This window comes from Hippichthys cyanospilos, unplaced genomic scaffold (genome assembly GCF_059441005.1).
Source record: "Hippichthys cyanospilos isolate Australia breed blue-spotted pipefish unplaced genomic scaffold, RoL_Hcya_1.0 HiC_scaffold_23, whole genome shotgun sequence".
In the NCBI taxonomy this organism is placed as follows: Eukaryota; Metazoa; Chordata; class Actinopteri; order Syngnathiformes; family Syngnathidae; genus Hippichthys; species Hippichthys cyanospilos.
Genome location: NW_028283379.1, coordinates 171,025 through 177,132, shown reverse-complemented (window position 1 = coordinate 177,132; position 6,108 = coordinate 171,025).

Below are 6,108 nucleotides of genomic sequence, written 5' to 3'. Positions count from 1 at the left end.
TCGGGCTGAAAACGCTTGTTTGGGACATTACATTAATGTTGACTATAAATCATAAACTAAGCATTTTTCAGCTGAAATAATGAATGTAGTCCTCTTAATTCTTGCTTCTAAAGCATACGCAAACGAAAATTTCAATGTACAATGATGTTTTTAAAAAAACGGTCAAAATGTGCTCCACTCGGGCTGAAAACGCTTGTTTGGAACATTTCATTAATGTTGACTATAATTCATAAACTAAGCATTTTTCAGCTGAAATAATGAATGTAGTCCTCTTAATTCTTGCTTCTAAAGCATACGCAAACAGAAATTTCAATGTACAATGATGTTTTTAAAAAAAACAGTCAAAATGTGCTCCACTCGGGCTGAAAACGCTGTTGGGGACATTTCATTAATGTTGACTATAAATCATAAACTAAGCATTTTTCAGCTGAAATAATGAATGTAGTCCTCTTAATTCTTGCTTCTAAAGCATACGCAAGCAGAAATTTCAATGTACAATGATGTTTTTAAAAAAACAGTCAAAATGTGCTCCACTCGGGCTGAAAACGCTGTTGGGGACATTTCATTAATGTTGACTATAAATCATAAACTAAGCATTTTTCAGCTGAAATAATGAATGTAGTCCTCTTAATTCTTGCTTCTAAAGCATACGCAAACGAAAATTTCAATGTACAATGATGTTTTTAAAAAAACGGTCAAAATGTGCTCCACTCGGGCTGAAAACGCTTGTTTGGAACATTTCATTAATGTTGACTATAATTCATAAACTAAGCATTTTTCAGCTGAAATAATGAATGTAGTCCTCTTAATTCTTGCTTCTAAAGCATATGCAAGCAGAAATTTCAATGTACAATGATGTTTTTAAAAAAACAGTCAAAATGTGCTCCACTCGGGCTGAAAACGCTGTTGGGGACATTTCATTAATGTTGACTATAAATCATAAACTAAGCATTTTTCAGCTGAAATAATGAATGTAGTCCTCTTAATTCTTGCTTCTAAAGCATACGCAAGCAGAAATTTCAATGTACAATGATGTTTTTAAAAAAAACAGTCAAAATGTGCTCCACTCGGGCTGAAAACGCTGTTGGGGACATTTCATTAATGTTGACTATAAATCATAAACTAAGCATTTTTCAGCTGAAATAATGAATGTAGTCCTCTTAATTCTTGCTTCTAAAGCATACGCAAACGAAAATTTCAATTTACAATGATGTTTTTAAAAAAACGGTCAAAATGTGCTCCACTCGGGCTGAAAACGCTTGTTTGGAACATTTCATTAATGTTGACTATAATTCATAAACTAAGCATTTTTCAGCTGAAATAATGAATGTAGTCCTCTTAATTCTTGCTTCTAAAGCATATGCAAGCAGAAATTTCAATGTACAATGATGTTTTTAAAAAAACAGTCAAAATGTGCTCCACTCGGGCTGAAAACGCTGTTGGGGACATTTCATTAATGTTGACTATAAATCATAAACTAAGCATTTTTCAGCTGAAATAATGAATGTAGTCCTCTTAATTCTTGCTTCTAAAGCATACGCAAGCAGAAATTTCAATGTACAATGATGTTTTTAAAAAACAGTCAAAATGTGCTCCACTCGGGCTGAAAACGCTTGTTTGGGACATTACATTAATGTTGACTATAAATCATAAACTAAGCATTTTTCAGCTGAAATAATGAATGTAGTCCTCTTAATTCTTGCTTCTAAAGCATACGCAAGCAGAAATTTCAATGTACAATGATGTTTTTAAAAAAACAGTCAAAATGTGCTCCACTCGGGCTGAAAACGCTGTTGGGGACATTTCATTAATGTTGACTATAAATCATAAACTAAGCATTTTTCAGCTGAAATAATGAATGTAGTCCTCTTAATTCTTGCTTCTAAAGCATACGCAAGCAGAAATTTCAATGTACAATGATGTTTTTAAAAAAACGGTCAAAATGTGCTCCACTCGGGCTGAAAACGCTTGTTTGGGACATTACATTAATGTTGACTATAAATCATAAACTAAGCATTTTTCAGCTGAAATAATGAATGTAGTCGTCTTAATTCTTGCTTCTAAAGCATACGCAAACAGAAATTTCAATGTACAATGATGTTTTTAAAAAAACGGTCAAAATGTGCTCCACTCGGGCTGAAAACGCTTGTTTGGAACATTTCATTAATGTTGACTATAATTCATAAACTAAGCATTTTTCAGCTGAAATAATGAATGTAGTCCTCTTAATTCTTGCTTCTAAAGCATACGCAAGCAGAAATTTCAATGTACAATGATGTTTTTAAAAAAACGGTCAAAATGTGCTCCACTCGGGCTGAAAACGCTTGTTTGGGACATTTCATTAATGTTGACTATAAATCATAAACTAAGCATTTTTCAGCTGAAATAATGAATGTAGTCGTCTTAATTCTTGCTTCTAAAGCATACGCAAACAGAAATTTCAATGTACAATGATGTTTTTAAAAAAACGGTCAAAATGTGCTCCACTCGGGCTGAAAACGCTTGTTTGGAACATTTCATTAATGTTGACTATAAATCATAAACTAAGCGTTTTTCAGCTGAAATAATGAATGTAGTCCTCTTAATTCTTGCTTCTAAAGCATATGCAAGCAGAAATTTCAATGTACAATGATGTTTAAAAAAAAAACAGTCAAAATGTGCTCCACTCGGGCTGAAAACGCTGTTGGGGACATTTCATTAATGTTGACTATAAATCATAAAGTAAGCATTTTTCAGCTGAAATAATGAATGTAGTCCTCTTAATTCTTGCTTCTAAAGCATACGCAAGCAGAAATTTCAATGTACAATGATGTTTTTAAAAAAACGGTCAAAATGTGCTCCACTCGGGCTGAAAACGCTTGTTTGGAACTTTTCATTAATGTTGACTATAAATCATAAACTAAGCATTTTTCAGCTGAAATAATGAATGTAGTCCTCTTAATTCTTGCTTCTAAAGCATACGCAAACAGAAATTTCAATGTACAATGATGTTTTTAAAAAAACGGTCAAAATGTGCTCCACTCGGGCTGAAAACGCTTGTTTGGAACATTTCATTAATGTTGACTATAATTCATAAAATTAAGCATTTTTCAGCTGAAATAATGAATGTAGTCCTCTTAATTCTTGCTTCTAAAGCATACGCAAGCAGAAATTTCAATGTACAATGATGTTTTTAAAACAAACAGTCAAAATGTGCTCCACTCGGGCTGAAAACGCTGTTGGGGACATTTCATTAATGTTGACTATAAATCAAAAACTAAGCGTTTTTCAGCTGAAATAATGAATGTAGTCCTCTTAATTCTTGCTTCTAAAGCATACGCAAGCAGAAATTTCAATGTACAATGATGTTTTTTAAAAAACAGTCAAAATGTGCTCCACTCGGGCTGAAAACGCTGTTGGGGACATTTCATTAATGTTGACTATAAATCATCAACTAAGCATTTTTCAGCTGAAAAAATGAATGTAGTCCTCTTAATTCTTGCTTCTAAAGCATATGCAAGCAGAAATTTCAATGTACAATGATGTTTTTAAAAAAACAGTCAAAATGTGCTCCACTCGGGCTGAAAACGCTGTTGGGGACATTTCATTAATGTTGACTATAAATCATAAACTAAGCATTTTTCAGCTGAAATAATGAATGTAGTCCTCTTAATTCTTGCTTCTAAAGCATACGCAAGCAGAAATTTCAATGTACAATGATGTTTTTAAAAAACAGTCAAAATGTGCTCCACTCGGGCTGAAAACGCTTGTTTGGGACATTACATTAATGTTGACTATAAATCATAAACTAAGCATTTTTCAGCTGAAATAATGAATGTAGTCCTCTTAATTCTTGCTTCTAAAGCATACGCAAGCAGAAATTTCAATGTACAATGATGTTTTTAAAAAAACAGTCAAAATGTGCTCCACTCGGGCTGAAAACGCTGTTGGGGACATTTCATTAATGTTGACTATAAATCATAAACTAAGCATTTTTCAGCTGAAATAATGAATGTAGTCCTCTTAATTCTTGCTTCTAAAGCATACGCAAGCAGAAATTTCAATGTACAATGATGTTTTTAAAAAAACGGTCAAAATGTGCTCCACTCGGGCTGAAAACGCTTGTTTGGGACATTACATTAATGTTGACTATAAATCATAAACTAAGCATTTTTCAGCTGAAATAATGAATGTAGTCGTCTTAATTCTTGCTTCTAAAGCATACGCAAACAGAAATTTCAATGTACAATGATGTTTTTAAAAAAACGGTCAAAATGTGCTCCACTCGGGCTGAAAACGCTTGTTTGGAACATTTCATTAATGTTGACTATAATTCATAAACTAAGCATTTTTCAGCTGAAATAATGAATGTAGTCCTCTTAATTCTTGCTTCTAAAGCATACGCAAGCAGAAATTTCAATGTACAATGATGTTTTTAAAAAAACAGTCAAAATGTGCTCCTTTAGGGCTGAAAACGCTGTTGGGGACATTTCATTAATGTTGACTATAAATCAAAAACTAAGCATTTTTCAGCTGAAATAATGAATGTAGTCCTCTTAATTCTTGCTTCTAAAGCATACGCAAGCAGAAATTTCAATGTACAATGATGTTTTTAAAAAAACAGTCAAAATGTGCTCCACTCGGGCTGAAAACGCTGTTGGGGACATTTCATTAATGTTGACTATAAATCATAAACTAAGCATTTTACAGCTGAAATAATGAATGTAGTCGTCTTAATTCTTGCTTCTAAAGCATACGCAAACAGAAATTTCAATGTACAATGATGTTTTTAAAAAAACGGTCAAAATGTGCTCCACTCGGGCTGAAAACGCTTGTTTGGAACATTTCATTAATGTTGACTATAATTCATAAACTAAGCATTTTTCAGCTGAAATAATGAATGTAGTCCTCTTAATTCTTGCTTCTAAAGCATACGCAAGCAGAAATTTCAATGTACAATGATGTTTTTAAAAAAACAGTCAAAATGTGCTCCACTCGGGCTGAAAACGCTTGTTTGGGACATGACATTAATGTTGACTATAAATCATAAACTAAGCATTTTTCAGCTGAAATAATGAATGTAGTCCTCTTAATTCTTGCTTCTAAAGCATACGCAAGCAGAAATTTCAATGTACAATGATGTTTTTAAAAAAACAGTCAAAATGTGCTCCACTCGGGCTGAAAACGCTGTTGGGGACATTTCATTAATGTTGACTATAAATCATAAACTAAGCATTTTACAGCTGAAATAATGAATGTAGTCCTCTTAATTCTTGCTTCTAAAGCATACGCAGGCAGAAATTTCAATGTACAATGATGTTTTTAAAAAAACAGTCAAAATGTGCTCCACTCGGGCTGAAAACGCTGTTGGGGACATTTCATTAATGTTGACTATAAATCATAAACTAAGCATTTTTCAGCTGAAATAATGAATGTAGTCCTCTTAATTCTTGCTTCTAAAGCATACGCAAGCAGAAATTTCAATGTACAATGATGTTTTTAAAAAAAACAGGCAAAATGTGCCCCACTCGGGCTGAAAACGCTTGTTTGGAACATTTCATTAATGTTGACTATAAATCATAAACTAAGCATTTTTCAGCTGAAATAATGAATGTAGTCCTCTTAATTCTTGCTTCTAAAGCATACACAAACAGAAATTTCAATGTACAATGATGTTTTTAAAAAAACGGTCAAAATGTGCTCCACTCGGGCTGAAAACGCTTGTTTGGAACATTTCATTAATGTTGACTATAAATCATAAACTAAGCATTTTTCAGCTGAAATAATGAATGTAGTCCTCTTAATTCTTGCTTCTAAAGCATATGTAAGCAGAAATTTCAATGTACAATGATGTTTAAAAAAAAAAGTCAAAATGTGCTCCACTCGGGCTGAAAACGCTGTTGGGGACATTTCATTAATGTTGACTATAAATCATAAACTAAGCATTTTTCAGCTGAAATAATGAATGTAGTCCTCTTAATTCTTGCTTCTAAAGCATACGCAAGCAGAAATTTCAATGTACAATGATGTTTTTAAAAAAACGGTCAAAATGTGCTCCACTCGGGCTGAAAACGCTTGTTTGGAACATTTCATTAATGTTGACTATAAATCATAAACTAAGCATTTTTC